The sequence below is a fragment of the Ambystoma mexicanum genome, chromosome 7p (genome assembly GCF_040938575.1).
Source record: "Ambystoma mexicanum isolate Mex_15411 chromosome 7p, UKY_AmexF1_1, whole genome shotgun sequence".
Lineage (NCBI taxonomy): Eukaryota > Metazoa > Chordata > Amphibia > Caudata > Ambystomatidae > Ambystoma > Ambystoma mexicanum.
In genome coordinates this window covers 448,335,068-448,356,169 of record NC_090939.1, presented here as the reverse complement: position 1 = coordinate 448,356,169, position 21,102 = coordinate 448,335,068, and the positions used below count along the sequence as shown (strand labels likewise).

The following is a 21,102-nucleotide window of genomic DNA, read 5'->3' as shown; positions in this document are numbered from 1 at the left end:
ATGAGGATGCAAGAGTGTTAGGCTCCGCTCCTGAAGAGGCCTTCAATGTCAGACAGGGACGCATAACCCATCAGTAAAGGGCATGCAGAATTCCTGAAAAAAATGGAGTATACACCCCCACATCCGCAGAGCAGAGGCCCAGACCCCTGCCTCGCTCCTTGCCACAGAGAGATATGGAGTGGGAGCCGACGAAGGTGGGCACTGTGATCCGGAGAGGGGAAGCGGTCAGGAAAGCGGGCTGGGACCTCATCGCCTAAGCCCAGGGACGGAACCGGGAGAACCGGAGCAGCGGGCTGCACAGCGGGGGCTGCAGCAGAAAGTGGAGAAGCAGCGTGGTGCCTGAGACTACAGTGCAGCCATCGGAGGAGCAAGGCTAGAGCCATAGGGGAGCTGTGCCGGGTTTTGTGGGGCCCCCACACCAGCGGTGGAGTGGCAGGCGCTACACACTGCCCCACCTACAGCAAATCCAGTCCGCTGGAGGAAAGAGGGCTCGCTCCCCGCAAATAAGGGCAGCCCTGAGCCATGGCCACAAAGACCAAAAGAACAGGAACACAGTAGGCCAGAGAGCAGACACCGAGTGGAATCACGGAACCGCCAGCGGGGGGCCGAGAGAAGCACTACTGGAGAACCATCCATAAGGCAAGAGGTCTCACAAGGAGCAGATGGCCCCGGGGGCATTACAGCAGATTTAGCAAGCAGATGAAGCAATCAACAGCGGTGGTGGTCGCGCTAGCCACTGGGGCAGAATTCACTAGGACCCAGAAGGGGTGACATGTTGGAGGAGTAGAGGGGGCAGGAGGAGACTTGACCCTCTTGTGACACCCCGACAGAGGGGGAATCGCGAGGACTGTAGAGACTTACCACATCAAGCACCCCTCCTTGACCAAGGCTCAGGAGACACGAAAGCCCACAGGGGGTGCCCGGGGGGGGCTAGCCTGATGCCGGGCAACAAGGGGAAAGGTACCCCCATCAAGCACTCCCAGGTGCAAATAGAAAAGGAAGGCCCCCCTGCAGTGTTACTGGCCCAGAGGAACAGGCTCTCCCGCCACCCCAAATTCCACACAGGAATCCCTCGGCAGACAGGTGGAAGAGCCAGGCGCCCCCATCCCCTACAATGGCAGCGAACAATGAGGCGTGCTTCCAAGAATTTCTGGAAAAGCTAACCACGACTTTTCAGAAGCAATTTGCTGCATTCACGGGGGAAGTGAAACAGTCACTGCCAGATATGAAGGAGGACATCCCAGCCCTAGAAGAACGGGCTGACACATCGGAACGTGCGCTGCAGCAGGAGGCCATTGAACATCTGGCCAGAATATCCCGAAACGTGGAGCTGCGATGTGAGGACCTCGAAAATAGGATTCTGTGTGTTAAAATCACAGCAAAAATGGGCGTTTACACAAAAAATTGTGGCAAAAAGCCTGTGGTTTTGCTGCCTCAATCCATGTAAAATATGCAGGGGACACCCCTGCAGCACCCGGACCCATTATACCATTTAAGGGGAGCAGGGGACACCTTTACCGGGCCAAACCACAGCATTTTTGCCGCAATGTTTTGTACAGGCGACATTTTTGCTGCGATTTTATCACTGCATACCGAAAATGGGTCCTTCAGGTCGACTATCCGCATCCGGAATCTCTCAGAAAAGGTTAATGATGCAGAGTTTAAAGACACGGTCCTACAGCTATTCACAGACTTTATGGGAGATGACAGGGCATGAGATATCCTGTTGGACAGGATACGTTGAGTGGGGCCCAAACGGCAGGAGCCGGTTGCACGACCAAGAGATGTAGCAATTGCGCTGGCACGATATCCCCAGAAAGAAGCCATCATACGAGCTGCCAGACACGCGGAGCCAATTACTCCTAATGGCTCGGAAATACAGCTGTATCCGGAACCTAGCCCAGGCGACCCTCCAGAAAAGGAGGGAGAACGGTCTGGTGGTGAGGGCGCTACAATCCAAGGGAATCAAATACAAGTGGATGTTCCCGTTTGGCCTCATCTTCCAGTGGGAGGGCCGTCAGCAAAGAATCCAATCACAAGAGGAGGGGCTTCAGCTTCTGCAGCTTTAAAGAGGAAGACGCCGACCCTGATACAAGGAAAATTCATCAGTTCAAAGTCATGGGCTATAGGCCCGGGGACTATGTAGGTACTTTTGCCCGCACCGGGGTGAGGGTTGTGGGGGGGGAGGGGCCTGTTGGAAAGGTGATGTTACACCTGTTAAGGGGAAGTTTAAAGAGGGCAGATTCGGGAAGAGAGGAGGGTGGAGAAGGAGACAGTCTATGGTACAGATCTGGGAGCCACAACCACAGGTTAGTCCCTCATTATAATCCACGGACATATTCCTTTCATTTAACATTAGGGAGTTGAACACCCCACTGAAAAGGAAGAAACTTGAGCGGCTCCTGACACTTCACTGCCCCGGACATAGTGGCATTTTTTTTTTTTATTGCATCAATTAGTTTCCAAAAAAAACTTTAAATGCATCATAAGAAAAAAAACATTACAACAACTATATAGGGAGAAAAAGAATGAAACAAAGAAAGAAGAAAAAAAAGACCTAGTAACTAAATATCCAATTTTGGAAAAAAATTTCTCACAAAGTTTAACGAGGCCAAAGTCGTGGAAACCTTTCCTCCCCATCTTAAGATTGACCACCTCTCCTGCATAGATATGCTTAAATTTTGAAAGTGTGTTCCCAACCATCTTTCTCTGGAACCCGATAGTGGAGCACAGTTCATCACCAAGTGCTGTAGGGTTTCAACTTCCTGTCCACAGCAGCGACACGACAGACGTCGTAGCTCTCCTTTTTTAGTTCTCCCCAAGACTTCTCTTGAATGGAGGAGATTTAAATGGAATTTTAGGAATTGATGCTTTTTTTTGCTTGAGGGAAATTTGTCCAGATACGGAAGCACGGTACCTCTACAGTAATGCTCGTCCATACCCTGGGTTATAGACAGGAAAGCACCAAGCCTATCCAAAGTGACTACCCAGTCCCAGTCCAAGAGTTTCTTCTTTACCCTAAGCGGATTTTGTATAAGGTTATCAGTGTTTAAGGCTATGTTGTTCATAATTTCTGTGCAAGTTGACTGCCATGTGTTTAAAGCCAGGATCTGTTTTCTGGTCAGAGCTTCATTAATTGCCAGAAACCCGCTTCTTTCCTGGGGGTACAGACATTTGCCATAGAGGGTCAGTGATTTCCAGACCATGGAAATGTAGAGTGAAGACAGACCCAATTCTTTCCGCACACTTTCAATCGGGATAGATGTTGGTAGACTCAACACTCTTTTTCCAAAATAGGCCCTCCAACAAATTCCAGACCTCTGGGGCAAGAAAGAAATTTGCCTCAGCGGCATAGGACAAAATAGGCGATACTTTCAATTTATAAAAGTCTATGAGAGGTCGGAGGGAAAAAGAGCAGTAGCATCGCTTGATTAGAAGTGCTTGAGATGCTAAGTTCGTGACTTTACTTCTAAGTCTTTCGACGCACGGACCATCTTGGATACTGTTGTTTAAAGTTATTCCCAAGTAGACCATGGCCGGGACCACAGGTACAGCTTCCACTGACAGGTACCACCTAAGATTCTTGACACTAGTAATTGGACCTAGTCTCAGAATCTTTGATTTCTTCTGATTAATTCGGAGACCATTTTCTTGTATATACAGCTCTAGTGCATTTAATTGTCGTTGGAGACCTACTGCAGTCTGATCTTATAGCAAAAGGTTGTCTGCAAACAGCAGCCTTCCCACGGAGGTCCCTGGGATTTTAGGGGGAAAACATCTCACCGTTCCGAAGGCTTCCTGCATGTCGGATATGAAAAAACAAAATACCGCCGGGGCCAGACGACATCCCTGTTTCAGCCCGTTCTGGGCTTCGACACTGCTTGAAAGGGTACCCTGTCTGTCCAACCTGACTTTGAGAGTTGTACCATTGTGAAGTGCCTCCAAGGGTTCTCTCTAATTATCAGGGCAACCCCATTTCCTCAATTTATGCCACAGGATACTAAGATAGACAGAGTCGAACGCCTGTTCCAAATCTATGGACGCAATATAGATGGTCTTGTATTTTATTCCCTTAACCAGGCATTTTAGTATATTAATGATTAAGACATTCAGGGATGTCCCAATGCCCTTACAAAAACCCGATTGCCAAGGGTCTAGATGGTTTGTCATCCGACTCCAGTCGTTCAGATGTTTCAGGATCACTGCTGCAAATATTTTGCCCACGACGTCCAAGAGGGCGATCGGTCTGTAGTTCGCAGGCGCAGACCTGTCTCCTTTCTTGAACACCGGTACGACTATAGACGTCTTCCAAGATTGTGGTATCCTTTTTAATCTTTTTATGTCATTGAACAGAATCAGCATAAATGAGGCCCATTTCTCCGGGTCTTTCTTGAGGATGTCGTTCGTGAGGCCATCAGGCCCGGCGACCCTGGAAGAGTTTTGGTTGTTGATGAGATCTAGAATGTCCTGCTTTCCAAATTCAATGTCCCAGGACTCATTAGAGGATACAAGTTTTTGTGGGCCACAGACTTCCCCGTAGAATAGAGATTTCGAAAGTGTGCCTCCCAAACTGTTCATGCTATAGGATTTTCAATTTTTGAGTCAGGTGTCGTACTTGTATCGTTAATCAATTTCCAAATGCCAGTGATGTTTTTAGTAGTTATCAGTTTTAACATCTTCTCGCTGTCTTGATGCACTAGCTGGTATTTGTGTTGCAAGAGCCAGTTTCTATAGTTGTTTCTACATTTTTATACAGGAGTAGATCGACTGCTGCATTGGTTTTTACAAAACGCCTCCCAGCTTTTCGTACAACTTTTTTTTTGGCAGCTACTTGATGATCATAGGTGTGCCGAATAATTTGATGACTTCCCTTGGCTGCCACCTTTGTACAGAAGATCAGAAGATCTTTAGTACATCCGTATATTCAATGCGATTCGCACATTGGTCCTGGTCATCAGATTTTGGCCTAATTAAGGGGTCCAAAGCCAGGCCCATCTCTTTTCTCCCCATACGGAGTCTGTTGCCCCCCGGGACTAACTCAAGATTTGGTTTGGTAAATGTTGAGCAGGTATAGTAGGCAACTTGTCCCAGGCCTCACTTTCGAGTTCCAGAATGTTCTGGTCGCTCTGTGTCGTAGGGACCACTTTCAACGATACTAGTTTCCCCATAAGGTTCTCTGTTACGAAAATATAGTCCAACGTGCTAGTTTGATTAGCACGCTTCCAAGTTGAGGCAGCTGGTTGGTCGCCCCGCAGATTTCTATTTACCATGTGAATGTTCCTAGATGTAAGTTCTTTCTCAAGGTTCACTCCTCTTATGTTTTTGGTGGCAGACAGAGTCAAGAACTCTATTTTGCAACGCATTTTATCATAACATTCCATATTAAAATCTCCTCAGGTTAAGATCTCCAGTTTCGGGCACTCAATCCTGGCATCATCTATAACTTTCAAGAGGACTTCCATAAATCTATCTTCTTGACTTGCTGTAGGTCCCCAGTACACGTTACATATGAGCAACTGCCACTCTTGGACATGAGTTGAGGGTTTTATCGAAAATAGAATTGTAGTAAGCTGAATCCAAGGGTTCTTGTTTATTGAAGAGAGCACTTTTAAGCCACTTGTATGCTTTATCCCTAATAAGAGACCTGAGCTGGGTCTCCCTTTCGAACCCTTTATTGCTGAATTTAAGAATAGTTCAAACCCATCCAAAAGTGGAAGATCACACAACCAAGTTTCCTACAGACAAAAAAGATCGTAAGTTATTAGTCTACTGCTGAATTTCCAAGCAGATGTGAATAGCCCCTTGTGTTCCAACTCATGATCTTTATCCCTTTTAACGAGGAACTATGTTGGACACTCCGGGGGGGGCTGATGGCGTTATGATTTGGTTGCTAAAAACCCGGCCAACCAACTCCAATCCTCTAGGCTATTCTCAGAATTCGGCCCAGGTTTATCCAAGTGAGTGCGCACATAATCTCCTCTGCCATCGACCTCTGGAACGTCCCTGGCCATCTTCACCACTTGCACAACCTGGCCCTTTTTGGATACTGTTGTTGACTGTAGGGAAGTTCCTGACAGGTATTTCAAGTCTTCGGGACCTTCGTACTGTGTGCTGTTCCTCTCCTCCAACTCCTTGAGCACAAACCCACATAAATTGAGTTTTGAGCCCAACTCTAGGAGTGAGCGTTTGGTGTTCCGATCCCCTATGTGGAGAATCGTGCTATCATGACGCTGTTCATCATGGAATTCAATCCAATCTATATCCCTTGATTTTAATTGGTCAGGGAATCCAGGGAATGAAGAAGTCTGATAACATTGGCCCTATTCATGGTCAGGTTATCTTCGTAACCTAATGTTCTTTCCAATAGCACTCTATAGTGTGCTAAGGCGTTTTGTACCTCAAGCCCTTTGTCAGCATTTTGATTTATAGGTCCAATGGCTGACTTATTCTCTGTTTTTTCGGCCCATGACACTGTTCTTCGAATTTCTTTTGACAGATCAATAAGGGATCTGTTATTTTTACTTTTTTCTGTAGATTTCTGGACCAGTGAGTTTCTCCTGCTTTCCAGTGTTCCATTGTCCAATGGACTAGGGATGGAAATAACCGTCCTGTCTTGTTTCGGAGAGGTGACCTGATCATCTTGCAAAGAATGCACTCTGGATTTCCACATGTTTTTCTTGACAGAATCCGCTGTCGGCGCGGTCAACTTGACCGATGAGGACTTTTTAGGTACAGCTTGCTGGTCCCCCCAATCTTTAAACTTGCGATTGGCCACCAACCTCTTTTGGTCAGCACATTTGCTCGTGCTAATTGCTTGCCGATCGTCTTCATCAGTACCACTTTCAGTTTCTGATGAATTTGATCCCGACCTCCCATCCCATGAGATGTTCAAATCCAAATAAACAGATAAGTCCATGAGAGAATTATCCACACTATCATTCTCCTTCTCATCGTCCAAAGGGCAGCTGTTCTCATCTGAGTGCACATTTGAAGAGTAGGCGGTGGCTTGACCTGATTTCTTTGAACTTCTGTCATAAATCCGTGATTTAGTAGGTAGTACCAGGTTCCTAGGTAGAGTTAATCCGGTAACTGTTCTGGCTCGGGTTGGTACTTTCCACGGATTTGAGGGCCCCGCGCCTATGGGTTTTTTCAGCAGTGTAGTAGTTTTCCCATAGTTTCTTTCTCCTTTCTTGTTTACTTTAAGTTGTCCTTCGTCTAAAGGAGATGAGCCTGTTTTAGGTTTCCTAAAAATATCAAACAATTTACCGTTGTTATTTGAAGCAGGTATTTCTAAGGAGTCGGGTATAACAAGTGGCGAGGTGTTTGATGCCGTAGAAGTCATTAGACTACCATTTTTGAGTGTGGGACCCCCCTCCTTCACTTTGGGGGCAATCTCCCAGGGAGTGTGATCAGTGTTAGTAGAAGTATCCATATAGTTTAATGGGTCGGTAGCTTCATCTGTACTCTTAGCAGGCAACGAGGCCTGGAGGTTCAAGGTCTTAACCGGACTCACCGAGTCAGTTGTGATACCGACCACTCCCCCTGTCCATAAGCTTAACCTTTCAGATCTCCTTGTTCCTTTTTCTTTTATAATCGGCTCAATGATGCTTTTTAAGATTTGAGCCGTCTGTTCAGCGTTTTTGTCAAGTTTAGACTGAATTGCTGAAACAAAACCTTCTACAAAAATCATTTTAGAATACAGCATAGCAATTGTAGTCGTGTGATCCCGGAGCTGGTCGTTTTGCGTCTCTAGGTCCGAGGGTGTGAAGGATGCCTTCTTAGTCGTTTGCTGGGAAACGGGGCTCGCTGAAGAAAAACTCCTTTATGGGGTCTTTGGAATGGCCCCCCCGTTTGAATTGGGTCTGCAGAAGAGAATGTCCCCCCCCCTTTGTATATGATGATACGCCCTTACGCTCAGGGGCTGTAGTGTAAGACCCCCAGTTGTCCGTTTGATGAGGCATTAGCCGCAACGGGGAGCGATCGAGAGAATCTCCTTGGGGGGGTCTCCTTATTATGCTGGTGCGCCAAACGGGGGTCATAAAGCAATTTACTGTTCAGTAATGAGATCCCAAATGGTTTCCAGCCTTTATTGGGCCTTCGCATGTGTGGCTGGCAAACCTTAGACCCATTATCCGTACACAAGACAAAGAGTTCCGCATCCGAAGAAGTGCTTGTCTTTGGTATACCTGTTAAATCGTCGTGGGCTAAACCAAAGTCCTTTGGCGTGGGTCCAGAAATACTTTGCAAAGGCGATTTTAAGGAAGCCTCCCATGGTGTTTCCCTGGGAGGCTGTCATGTTGACAATTCCTTTCCAGGTCCTGTGACTTTGGTAGCCACCACTCTAATGGGTGACAGAACTATGCCGATTTCTATGGGAACCTCCAGGGGTTGTAGAGGTTGTAAGAGATGCGATTGAAGACCATCTCCTTCCCCTAAACACGTGCCTTCCACCCCCCCTCTGCCCGTACCGCTGTAGATTGCAGAATGTTCTCGTTGGAAACTGTTTTACAAGTGATGGCCACTTGCGGATAGAGTTCACAAACTAACCTGTGAGGAGAAGCTTTTAGAGCCGGAGAACCCACCATTGCAGACAATCGTCCAGGCCAGCAAGACTAGCCGAGATTTCAAACTTTCCCTATTAAAGTAAGCCACAAGTCTTTCGGTGAAAGTGGGGCAAGTAAACCAGTGTCGTGGCCTCAATGCCTGAAATGTCATACAAAGGAATTAACACGCTTTGATGTATTTCGGAAAGTTACCTTCCAACCTTCATGCCTTGCTGCCGTAGACTGCCAGAGACTGCACTTAGCCACACTTCGCGTCGCTTTGCGAAGGAGGCCGGTTTAAGAGCAGTAGAGTCTCTGCAGGAAGGCGCAGCGCCCGCCAACGCCGATTTTCTTAAAGCAACAGAGTGTCTATTACTGGCAATGCGATCCTTGACACGCTGCTTCTCCCAGTAGCCTTTATCACGTTGCAGGAGAGAAGCAGTCTTTAAGTACAGCGTAAGTCCAACAAATAGCACGAGGGAGACTGCCAGAGACTGCACTTACCCACATTAGACAAGCGGATAGACGCAAACTGAAATTACACAAGTACCCACAGATCATGCAGGCAAATGCCTGGGGGAAGGTGGCCGGGGTCTTGGTAGCGGACCAGCAGGGGCTCTGGATTCAGGTGGTAGCCTCTTGGGCGGTCAGGGAAGCGAGATTCCTTTTCCTCACAGTCCAAATACAAGAAGTGACCATAACGATCGTGTTGGGGAGAATTCTCATTCTCTGGCTAATTTCCCTTACCTAGTGAGTCCCCCAGCAGCTTTGCTACATTTCTGGAGTTAGTTTTTTCCACTTAGTAAGAGTGTACCCCTTTTTCCCACTCTTACTTGTGTTTTGCCATGTTTATTTCATCGTTTTTGTGATTGTGGGCTCTGGAGTACACCACTTCAGTGTCCCCCTTCTTTTGTGTGTTACATAGCACCTTCAGTGCAGTAACACAGGGTTGTCTTTCAGACTTCCCACCGACTCCATTTCTGAGGCTGATTACTGTCCCCCAGAAAAGGGTGAAGTTGCCATTAACTTTACTTAGTCATTTAACCACAGATCCAGTACACCCCATCTTACATGGAGTACTGGAAAGGGTTAATCCTTAGCCCTTTTTATCTGTACCTCCTAGAGCATTGTTTCGCTCTTTTAACATTTAGACTTGGCTGGTGGCAGTGGTATCTACCTTAACTTGTCTACCGCAATTATACTATATAAACTTGGTACTGTTGTAGGCTATTATATTAGCCTCGAACTTCAACCCGCTTGACCAAATACTTTTTCTTTTGGCTCCTGGTCGGGTTTATTTGCCATTTCTTTTTGTTAAAGTCCTTTTTGTGTTTTACTTTGCGCGGCAAACCAGGTGTGCCTTCTTTGTTCACTGTCTTTTGCCGGGCTTCTGCCAAGAAGCCCTCCTCTAGGCGCCTGGGTGTCTAAGTGGGCTGAATGTGAGGGAGAGGTGTAGTCACCCCCTGCACAGGGTATCCTAGGAAACCCAAGTCGCACTTTGCCATGATTGGCTCAGGTGGTTGTCCGGGCTGGACAACCCGCCCCCTGCTGCGTGATTGACAGCCAGGCTGTGTGAATGGGGGGTTTTTGCATAAAAGGCAGGTCTCTTGGGCTAGAAGTCAGAGTCGCCACTGGAACTACAAGGAACCGAAGAGAAGCGGAGAAGAAGTTGACTGCTGCAACTATCCTGTCCCGGTGAAGCCCTGCTGCAGTCCTGAGCTATCTACCCTTCGACGACCAGAGAATATCCAGTCCGGAGTCTTCTTCCCTTGAGCTTGGTGGGGGTAACCAGCTCATCTTCTTCAGCCAGAGGATCCTCTTCGTGGTCGAAATCGCTGCACATAGCTGTAGTGGTCCGGATAGCCATCTGAAGAGCCTCTCCTGTTTTTAAGGAGCGCACCTTTTATTCACAGTCGCTGCTGCCGGCTTCAGCCCTGTGAGGTGCAGACCCCTCCAGACGTCCTCCTTCGGATCGAAGCTCCAGGAACCGTGGGTCTGCAGGAAACTACAAGGAACAACTGCTGTGGCACCAGCCTCTTCATTGAATAAGGTACTGTGTTCTGCTCGAGGAATTAGGGTGAATCCCTTTTCTTCGCCTCCCAAGGCTTGCACTTGTCTTCCCTCCTTCTTATAACTTTTGCTTCCTCTGTTGACAATATCTAAGTACTCCTGGCTACATTGAATCGTGAACTATCCGACTGGGTGATCCTTTGACAACCTGAACCCGGTTCCACTTGACACTGGCTCCGGCCTATTGACTCTTGAATTTCTGTCTAAAAGTGTTCTCTGGTTCTGTCTGCCTTGACAAAAGTATTGCCTATGATTTTTTCCCCCAACTCTCTCTGGGTATCTCAGGTGCTAAGTGTGTTTTTGCCCCGGTAACATTTCTTGCAGCGGATACGCGTTTCTTTAGTAAAACCGAACTGTCATTACTGTCAAAAAGTGATCGCAAGTGTATTCCCGGTAACGTCTTTTGTTTCACAACACCGGTCCGCTCAAACACAGGGTACATACCCTGAAGTTATACCGTACAAAGTGAATTGGTTAGTTGTAGTGTATTTTACGTGTGGTTTTTGAATTAATAGAAGTGTTGTGTTGATAACAAATGTTTTAAAAATAAATGTACTTATATTTTTTACCTGAAACCTTGAGTCAGTGTTTGCTTGAGTCACAGTAATTGTGGTCCCTTTGTGTAATCTCTGCTACTGCTCGTATACTCTTGAGATAAGCCTGGCTGCTCCGCTACTGCTACCACTTTAACATAGTAGTGCAGGCTTGTACCAAAGGTAAAACTTGTATTGCCACCTGTAGTCTTAATTGTGTGCAGTGGTCCCTAAGGGCACTGCACTGGATTCTGCCTAACAGATCGCATCAGAATACGCCCCAAATTCAGGCCAGGACGGCCTCCTAAGAACGGTCCTAACGGATCTAGAAATATTTGGCAAGGGGGAAACTGTAGTCATGGGTGACTTGAACTTGCCATGGGATCCTCAAAGGGACAGGAGCAATAGGAGAATTTATGGTCAACCGCCCCCCCCCCCTGGCTGGCCCTCAAAACGGCGGTAGTGCATCTGGCACTACAGGACGTATGGGCAGACCCAGGAAAATTGAGTCAGACCCTAGTAGGAAGTTAGGAAAAGAATATCAGACGGACAGGGGGAAATTAGATCTCCTGCAGACGAAAAAGGCGTTAAAGAATCTGCTCACATTGAAGCAGAAATACTATGTAAAGGCCAATAAGGCGGACAGGCTTCTGGCCAGGCAGCTCATGCAACAGCAGGCTTCCTAAACGATCCAAGGGATCCTCGACCCCGACGGAACCAAGGTGACGACGACCTCAGAGATTTCATACCAATTTGTGGACTTTTACTCCACATCATATAAGTCAGACGTCCCCGAGCAAGCCTCGCAAAAGACATATCTCCATCAGTCCCACTGTCCCACGGGGGTCCCTTGGCGCGGATATAACAATGGAGGAGGTTCTCCAAGCTATTAAAGGGATTCCATTAAATAAAGCCCCAGGGCCAGACGGCTACCCGGCACGGTTTTATAAAATATTCCACACCCTTTTAGCGACCTGATTGACTTTCATATTTAACTCATTTGCTAAGAGTGGCCGTATCTCTCAATCGATGGAGGAGGCTGAGATTATTCTCTTCCAAAACCGGGTATATATTTTAGCCTCAACATTTATAGGCCCATCACCCTTATAAATGTTGAGGCTAAAATATATACAAAAGTGCTGGCCAATCGCTTGGAAACCCTACTACCAAAATTAATTAATCCAGATCAATCTGGGTTTATTAGGCACAGGCAGACCGAAGACAACATCCACCGGGCCTGTCAATTCATTGAGGCGATGGCATGGCAAGAGGAACCGGCCATCCTGCTCTCGTTAAATGCTGAAAAAGCATTTGACTGGGTGGAATGGCCCTTCCTGTTAAATACCATGGAAGCTAAGGGGTTTGGGGCAGGGTTTATGAACAGGGTCTGGGCGAAGTACTGCAGTCCGATCGCCAGACTGCTTATCAATGGCCAGATCTCCCAAACGATCCACCTCGAAAGGGGTACAAAGCAAGGTTGTCCCCTCTTTTGTATGCCATTCATAAGGAACCCTTTTTAGCCGCACTCAGGATGAGTCCAGAGATCAGGGGAATACCATTTGTCATGTAAACGCATATAGTAATGGCGTACACTGATTATATGCTCTTAACATTGTCGGACCTAGGGGCCTCCCTAAAGGGGGTGGTCAGAGAAATAAATAGGTTTGGGGCGAAAGCGGGCTGAAACATTTATATTTTAAAAGTCTGAACTACTTAATCTGTCACTGGAAGGAGAAGAGCTCCGGAGGGCCAAGGGGTTGACACAATTGGAGTGGGTGCAAGGGGGCGTTCGGCTACTGGGGGTCACATTGACGCACACTCTGGAGGGATTGTGTGGGGCAAATTATCTCCCTCTGCTGGCGCACATTAAGCAACAACTACTCATATGGGGTCCCTTGGCAGTTTCGTGGTTAGGGCAGGTCAATACAATTAAGATGGTGATACTACCAAGGGTCCTTTACTATTTCCAGGCCCTGCCGGTGCCGCAACACTTCTTCTTGGCGCTAGATACGCTGATATTACCCTTTAACTGGAACAGCATAACTCCTCCGCCTGGCGCTGTCAACACTAAAGATCCCCACGCAGAAGAGTGGTCTAGGTCTGCCAAACTTCCAGACTTATTATTGGGCGGCCCAACTGTGGGTCATTAAAGAATGGTGTCTGGGAAGCTCTGAGAAGAGATGGGTACACATGGAGGAGGCGGTCGTAGGTGCCCCAATGGGGGAGGTTCTATGGCTGCAAAAGGCTGATCGCCCACCGAACATGCACTTGTCAGTAGTCACAAGACTAGTAGAGGATGTGTGGGACAAGGTCATAGGACTCCACCAAATTACCTCCTTTCCATCCCCGTTTACACCCCTTTTTGGAAACCCTCAGTTCACTCCCAGACTAGAGTGAGACACATTCATGAGGTGGTCACTGGCATGATGCACAAAGTTCAGGGATATGTTCCAGGAGATAGAGATTAAGTCTTTCATTCAAGCCAAAGCTGAATTGGGCCTAGTAGAGAGACAATAGCTTAGATGCTTTCAACTCCGGCATTGGCTGGCTAACCCCATTAACCGGGCGGCAGCAGTCAGACCTCTCACGCCATTTGAGAAATACCTGACCGTGGTTTGAGGGGATAAGCACCTGATCTCAAACATATACAAATTGGTGTTAGATGCTGAGGCTGTAGCTGCGCCAACGTATAAAGCCAAATGGGAACATACGTTGGGCGAACATAGACAGGATGAAGAGTGGGAATTTCTATGGAGGGATATACCCAAATTGGTACAGGCCGTACAGATCAGGGGGTTTTGGTACAAAATGATGACCCATTGGCCCTTTACCCTGGCGCGGCTGCACAACATATTTCCCATGGTTTCACAAAACTGTTGGAGAGAATGTGGGGCGTAGGGGATTGGCTGAATGTCTGGTAAAGTTGCCCGAAGCTGGCGGTGTACTGGAAGGCGATCAACGACAACATACAAACAATATTTGGGACTCAAGGTGCCAGGGGCCCTAAAAAGAGCTTACTGTGTGTGGGAGAAAGAAATGACAGGTCATGGGCGAAACACAAAAAGGAAAGCACACCCATCTTCAGCTTAGCGGTGCTCTTTGTGATTGCGCAGAAGTGGAGGGCTTAGGTCCTGCCCCACGAACACGACTGGCTGATTAAAGTTTGAAACGTTTTCTGGCTGGGATGGCTTACGTACTCTTTACAAGGGAATCAGGCCACATTTACAAGTGAACGGGAGATTGTGCTGGCTTTCTTACAGGATGATTACAAAGCACCCTGCTGTCCACAGAAACTCAGTATTTTAGGTATAAACTGAGATGCTTGACTTTTGGCGCCTTCCTGGATCAAGGGAAGGGAAGGTGGAGAGGTGCAGGGGGTGATAATTTGGGTTGTTTGGGATGTTCAGAACTTGCATTAAGCTTTGTAAAAAAACACATTGATCCCAACAGAACAAGACATTGCACAACATGTTACTGCAGCTTAAAACACATTATGTCGTGGGATTGCAACATACCAAACCTAACTGAGTGTTGCACTTCAAAACAGGGCAGTGCAGGGACATAGCAAAACATGCCATCGCCAAGCGTCTCAAAGAAATAATCAGGTACAAGTGGACCTTCCCATTCGGGCTCTTATTCGAGTGGGCTGCTACACAGAAGCGAATAACTATGCTACAAGAAGGGGCAGACATTCTAAGTGTCGAATTGGGCCAGGAACAGGGGGCGGCCAGACCAGAAAAGTCATCAGAAGCAGGAAGTGGAATGAGATCCAGCCGTGTGAATGGTCAGTTGTGGGTCAGTTGTGGGAGAGGGGGAAAAGGAGGAGACCCGCTCCACGGGGAAGGGAAAGGAAACAGAACCAGCAGCAGAAGGGAGGGCAAAGGCGGAAGAGGATTGACCCGAAGTGAGTACAAGTTATAAGGGGTGGTGGACAGAAAGGTTTTTCAAAGAGGGGAGGAGGGAAGACAAGCAAACATCATGGGATCAGTAAGGGCGAGGAAGCCTGTGGAGTGGGGGGGGTGGGCGGGAAGACCTTGCAATGAGGCCTTCAGGGAAAGGGATGGGGGCACAGGGGGGGGAGGGGGATCCTCCAGGTGCTACCCAGGGAACGAGGTAGGCATTGCAAGCGTGACCGGGAACTCAGAACTGAGAGATCAGTTGATGGAAGAGAGTGGGGGAGACACACAAAGCAGGAGAAGGAGAGAAATCCCCATTCATATGGGTAACCCATAATGTTAGGGGGCTCAACTCCCCATTGAAGAGAAAAAAGCTGGAGCAATTCACGAAGAGGGGGAGACCAGACTTTTTGGGATTACAAGAAACACACTTACTCCATAGAGATCAGGGCCGATTCAAGCTACAGGGGTTCGACCAAGTATTTCAAGCATCGGGGATTACAAAATCGGGAGGGGTGGCACTGGCTATCAGAAATACAATTAACTTCAGGATGGAGGAGACTCTTAAGGACAAAGAGGGCAGATATGTGCTAGTAAGAGGCAAAATAGGAGATGAGATATATGATAGGGGTTATCTATGCACCCAATTCTGGACAAGAATCTTTCATGCGGGACATTTTAGGAAAACTAGAAGTGTACGCAAGGGGCCAAATAATCATAATGGGCGACCTAGACATAGCCTGGGACAGGGCCAAAGACAGATCGGGGAGGATTAAAAGCATTGGAGGAGGAGCAGTGGCCTCTGCAGAGTTGAGGGACAGAATTTCGAGCTTGGGCCTGAGGGACGTCTGGAGAGAACTGAAAGGGAATGCAGAGGGCTACACCTTCCTCTATGAAGTCCATGGGACACAGTCTAGAATAGGCTACATCTGGGTCTCAGCGAACTTGGTGGGCAGGGTCAAGGAGATAAAGGTGGGCCCCATGGGTCTAGCAGATCACAAAATAATATCAATGCAAATGGAGCTGGGAAACAGGAGAAGGGGAAATGGGGATGGAAATACCCGGAGTACTTGATGAGGGACCCCATATTAAGGTAGGAGATGGAGGGGAAGATGAGAGAGTTCTTCGAGAATAATAAAAGGGGGGACACGGAAGAAGATACGAGGTGGGACGCATTCAAAGCCACGATGAGGGGTGAAATCATAGCAGTCAAAGCTCAAAGACACAAACAGCTGCTGGCCCTGGAGACACAACTGGAGGCAGAAGTCGAGGGGCAAGGAATAAGGTTGCGGAGACTCCCAACAGGAACAATCAGAGGGAATACAGGAGGGTGGTGGGCCAGTTGGGGATCTTGCGAACCAAAAAAGCGGAGGGGGCCCTACTCTATCTGAGACAAAAATTTTACTCTAAAGGGAACAAGGCAGACGCCCTACTGGCGCGTCTCCTCCGGGGGGCGACATCGAGAAACACAATCACGGCTTTAAAAACAGACTCAGGCGAGAGGGTCACACGAATAGAAGACATTCAAGAAACCATGGCCACATTCTATGAAACATTATACACATCTCAGAACCCCCCCACCCAGGCACAGGAGGAGTTTTTGGATAAGATAAGGCTCCACGAATTAAGTAGGGAAGCCCAGATGGAGTTACACCAAAAGATAACAGAGGACGAAGTGAGGGGGTGTTATTAGAAAACTCCCCGTTTACAAATCATTTGCAGGGCTGCTGGTGCTGCAACTGACCCACCTCTTCAACTCCTTCAAGGATAGAGGGCAAATAGCCCCTTCCATGAAAGAAGCTAAGATCTCCCCGATCCTGAAATATGGAAAGGACCCCCTAGACAGATCATCCTATAGACCAAAAGCTCTTATTAATGTAGACGATAAGATTTATACAAAAATCCTAGCCAATAGATTGGAGGGGCATCTTCCGGACCTGATACATCAGGACCAGGCAGGTTTTATTAAAGGAAGGCAAACAGCGGATAATATTAGGGGAGTGGCGCACCTACTGGAAAAAGTGGAAAAAACTCACACTCCAGCAGCCCTGTTATCTTTAGACGCTGAAAAAGCGTTCACCCGGGTGGAGTGGCAGTTCCTTTTTAAAGCCGTGGAAAAGTTGGGACTCTGAGGTGTTTTTTCATAGATTGTCAAGGCAAACTATGAGGGTCCCCGAGCGAGGGTGTTAGTGAACGGTACGACATTGCAACCGTTCCACCTTCAAAGAGGAACAAAACATGGCTGCCCCCTATCGCCATTACTTTATGCAATTTACCTAGAACCTCTACTTCAGGCTATCCGAGGGTCGGAGGAAATACAGGGAATACCTTTTGGGGGCAGACAGCATAAATTTGCAGCCTTCGCTGACGATATGCTGCTCACCCTGACCAATCCCTCCGAGTCAAGCATGGAGAGTAGAACACTGCTAGAGGAATTTGGGAAAGCGTTGGTACTACGCATTAACATGAACAAATCTGAGTTAATGGACCTGATGCTGGGGAAAAAGGAGAGAGAAGAGCTAAAAAGCACAACGCCATTTGCATGGTGACCTGGGGGGATCACATACTTGGGGGTGAGGATAACCCCGTCACTCACAGGGTGGTATGCGGCAAACTACCCCGCTCCCCCATCCCTTGGGAAGCATTAAAAAGGACCTCCACAAGTGGCAGAATCTTCGGATCTCCTGGCTCGGGAGGTTGGCAGCATTAAAAATGGTCACACTGCCGCGGATGCTCTACCTATTTCAGGCGGTCCTCCAAGTAGTTCCGGGAAGCCTCTTCAGGGAGCTTCAAGTCGTAACAAACAAGTTCATATGGGAGGGAAAAAGGTCAAGGGTAAGTAGGCATCAACTCATGGCCCCGAGGAAAGAAGGGGGACTAGCCCTACCTAATTTCCGACAATACTATGAGGCAACCAAGCTGAGGGTAATTAGGGAGTGTCTCCATGAGGGGGAAGAAAGACTGCGTTAAAATGGACAGGGCAGTCACAAAGCATGACTTGGGGGAGGTCTTGTGGTTACCTAAGCAACACCAACCAAAGCATATGTATGAGAGCTCTATCACCAAATTAGTAGCGGATAACTGGGACAGGCTGGTTAAACAAAAGGAAATCACTACTTTCCCATCCCCCTTCACACCCTTATTCAACAATAAAGAATTCACTCCAGGCCTGGAGAGGTGGGCATTCCGGAACTGGCAGGAGTGGGGTTGTCAGAGGATGCGAGACATGTTCTTAGGGGGGAATCAGCACTTTTATAGACTGTAAAAGGGACTTTGCATTAGGGGAGGGTGAGAGACTGAGATATTCAACTGCGCCACTGGCTCCTGCACCCCACGAATAAGGAAGCGGCCACCAGATTACCAACCCCTTTCGAGAAATTCTTAATGACTAATGACGGCTCTAAAGGGCTAATCTCACAGCTATACAAGATATTGGACGAAGCCACCCCGAGGCCAGAATGGCCCTACATGGGTAGATGAGAACGTATACTGGGCAGGGATATAGAGAAGAGGGAATGGGAGCAATTATGGAGAAAATTCCCCAAACTAGCGAGAGCCTCACAAACTCAGGAAGCCTGGTACAAAGTACTCTACGGGTGGCACTACACCCCAGCTCGCCTGCACAGAATATACCTTGAGACAACGGGGAATTGCTGGAGAGGATGTGGGCAAGAGGGCACAGCGGAACACATTTAGTGGAGGTGCCCAAAAATAGTCCTGTTTTGAAAGGAAATCCGACAAGCGCAGGAACAGGTTTTTGGAACAGGGGGAAGCACGCCCCCAGAATGGACCCTACTGGGCCTTCAAGCAGACCAGTAGGTGGCAATAGGAGAGCCGAGAGTTAGTGAAAGAGCGCAGGTGATCCTGACTATAGCTGGAATGACCATTATAGCCCAGAGGTGGAAAAGCTCAAACATACCAACTTTCCAAGACTGGCTGCGCAAAGTGTGGGAGATGGTGGCAATGGAATGGGCCACATACACAATGAACAATGCAATGCATAACTTTGCAAGTGACTGGGGGTACGTACTAACCTTTCTCAGAGACGATTTCAGGATCGGATGGCGTCCGCAACGCCTAAGACTTTTGGAACTGCAATGACCCCGGGGAGAGATAACGAGGTCACATGGCACGACGAAACACCTGAGTTGGCACAAGGGAGTGGGGGGAGGGAAGGGGACACTGGGATTGTTTTGTTCTATTTGTTGAAAAATTCAATAAAAGGAAATGTAAAAAAATAACAAGAAAAAAATATAAATCCAACTATATAGAAAGGTATATGCAAAGGTCCATGATCCCAAAACACCAACGAACATCCACAGAACTCAATGAAGAAATAACTATATACAAGATGTGGAGCAAAGTCCATGAACTCCAAAAAAAAGGGAATAAACAAATGAAACCTACTCCTAAAAACTATATACAAAGGCAGCGGGCTAGTCCTACGACTCACCATTTCCCCCAAGAGTTTCGGCCAAGATATCATCGAACTCTGCATCAATCTCCCTGAGGCGGGCCTGTGCTCTCCCCTCGAGGGCCTGCAGAGACTCCATTGTGCTCCTCTCAAACTCCCTGCGTGACTCCTCGAGGAACACGGCCCGCCTCTCCACCCGACGCAATGGTGAGTCGTGCCCCCTGTGCCCGCTGCCGCTCTGCTCCGATCTGCTGGCCTATTCGCTGCAATGATGACAGCCCCCGGCGCTGTCGTGCACATGCCGTGCTCCTTCGTGCTTGCACTTCCTCCATTGCCATTGGTCCTGTTGCTGCGGTGACCACCTCTGCCGATCCTCCTTCAACTCTTGACTGTGGCAGGGATGTGGTCTCCACCAGACTGGCTGCCGGGGTTGGGACAGGTTCACAGGGGGCCCTGGTGATATCTGGGCCAGAAGACGGCAGAGAGGACGACTGGCGCACAGAGGAGGAAGACTAGTAGGGGGTCGCAGGAGTGGTCAGCAAACGTAGGAAATTTGTGACCAGGAACGGAACTAGCCAGTTAATGAGGTGACAGACCTCATCGTGATGATGTGGAAGCCCCCGATTGGAAGCCTGCACATCATCACAAATGCTGGCTGTACGCTTCGCAATACCGGCTGGCAACGGTTCCACCCTGTCGCAAATTGCCTCATCGGCAGGTAGTCGAAGATCCGTTTCCGTCGATACATCCGCCACATGCGGACGGGTATAGCATGGGGCATGCCCGCAGCTGCATACTGCTGCAGTCGCAGTACCAGGGACAGGATTAGGAACAGGCCCCTTCACTGCGACCTGCACTGCCTCCGACCCCTGACCCTGGACTGCAGCAGTCATACCTGCGTCATCACCCCCGCTGTGCCCCATGGGATGGTCTGATGTGGGCTCCTCCTCCACCACCACCACCAACCTGGATGACTCCCCACTGTCTTCCGCATCGGATTGCCCCTGGGTGGCTTCAACTGTCCCTCCCACTGCCGAGGAGCCCACAACCAACTTCACCCTCTTGGGTCTACCCTCAGTAGCTATGGCCGTTGACTCTGATGCAGCACCAGTATCCTCGCGCCCAGAAGATGACACTGCCTAGGAGGATGACTGGGCCTTGCGTCTACGCCTGGTGGAGGCATCCCTGCTGCCGGGCTCCACAGCGCCTTATCCGCCCTTTTCTTCCATCGTTGCTATGGATAGGGAAACATAGAACATATACATCAGGGTACTGGACATGTGTGTTTAGCACAATGCAAAAGTACATAATTGCCACTGTCAAATGTCACAACCATCATCACCGTCCACTACACACAGGGAAGTGCCATTCACACACATGCAAAATCATGTCCGTCATTCACACCAGACATTCACATCCTTGGACAAGGCACTACCAGCACATCCAAATTGTCCATGCACCTCACACGTATCATGGCACATACATATCTCGCTCACACACATCACCTGACAGTCATGAAGCAGGCCATGGATCCATCACGTCAGAGAGCACTTGCAGTGAAATTGCCAGCATGAGGCAATCACACATGCAAACGCGAAGAGTCACAGACATCCTGGAGTGTTTGCCTCTCACACACTCACTTCTCA

The 21,102-nt window shown here is 48.4% G+C and overlaps 1 protein-coding gene across 1 annotated transcript in view; it reads left to right on the top strand.

Annotated features, from left to right (window-relative positions):
* Positions 1 to 21,102, top strand: part of CHD1L (chromodomain helicase DNA binding protein 1 like) — a 1,245,724-nt gene that overhangs the window by 345,942 nt on the left and 878,680 nt on the right. The window lies entirely within an intron of this gene.